The 1194-nt window shown below is 32.8% G+C and overlaps 1 non-coding gene across 1 annotated transcript; it reads left to right on the forward strand.

Annotated features, from left to right (window-relative positions):
- Window positions 1-888: 888 nt before the first annotated feature.
- LOC123850353 (small nucleolar RNA U13) lies at window positions 889-992 on the forward strand. The gene has a single exon (XR_006792316.1). It is a non-coding gene; the product is annotated as a small nucleolar RNA U13 (small nucleolar RNA).
- The last annotated feature ends 202 nt before the right edge of the window (window positions 993-1194 follow it).

A 1194-nucleotide genomic window follows, 5' to 3' on the forward strand; every position in this document is an offset into this window, starting at 1 on the left:
GATGTTCATAGCAGAATTTTTCATATTAGCCCAAACTGAAAGCTTTCTAAATGTCTATCAACAGTGGAATGGATAAATGTGATATATTCATACAATAGAGTATTATCCAGCAATACATTAAAGAATGGCTTGCTGAATCATTTAATCACATGGATAAATCTCACACACATTGAGTGAAAGAAACCAGATATAAAATAGTATATTCCGTATAATTCCATTTATGGAAAGGTAAAAAAAAAAATAGGCAAAACTAACCTATATTGATAGAGGTAAGCATAGTGATTAAGAGGTGGTGTAAGGGAGAGTTCTGGGGTCTGGTAATATTGAGTTTTTTGATCTGGGAGCTAAGTACATGGATGTTCTCATTTTGTAAAATTCCACTGAGGTGTATTATGTGTAATATTTTAATTTAAAAAATTACAAACACAAATTTCCTAGACCCAAAGCATATGAAATCATCTTATGATAGAAGTTAAGTATGAATTGTCTGCTCCTTTTTACCTCCTTCCCCTAAGTAGTAAATGAGAAAAGAAGAAATTCACTATGTTTTCCATAAAAGCAAGCATCCCACCTGAAACCAGGCCCTACCTAAAGGTGTGTGGGTGGGGAAATCTTAACCTTTGCATGCAGATTAAATTGTTAATATAGATTGATTCATATATTGGACAAGACATTCTAATTACTGAATTGAAAATAGACTGGCCTCTTATGATGATGTTTGGACTTCCAATTATCGAAGAGAGATCAGAAAAGTCAAACTTGAGTTTTATTCAGGAGGATGGAATAAACCTTGCCCACTGAATACATTTTAAAGGGACCATGAGAAACAACATATAGGTGCATTTTTATTACATCTCACTATTTTGCTTGTTTAATATACTGCTACAAATCCTTTTGTAGTTCATAAGCATGATGATTCAGTGTTCGCACTGTTGTGTGACTTTTGCCTCCCTCAAACCTTGTTGTGACATTGGCACATTACCTGTCTGACATGAAAAAAAAAACCACTTATATTGCTCACTACCAATGCAAAAATAGGCTTTTGGATTTAAAAAATAGGAAATTAGTAAGAGAAAGAGAATTTCTTAATGTAAAAATAATTTCTAATACATAATCAGTCAAAATTATATTTAAAGGGAGTAAATGTAAGAATTATTTCACATTAGGGGTGCCTGAGTGGCTCAGTCGGTTAAG

Source organism: Mirounga angustirostris, unplaced genomic scaffold (assembly GCF_029215605.1).
Source record: "Mirounga angustirostris isolate CCGP_5_RB_7025 unplaced genomic scaffold, mMirAng1.0.hap1 SCAF_15, whole genome shotgun sequence".
Lineage (NCBI taxonomy): Eukaryota > Metazoa > Chordata > Mammalia > Carnivora > Phocidae > Mirounga > Mirounga angustirostris.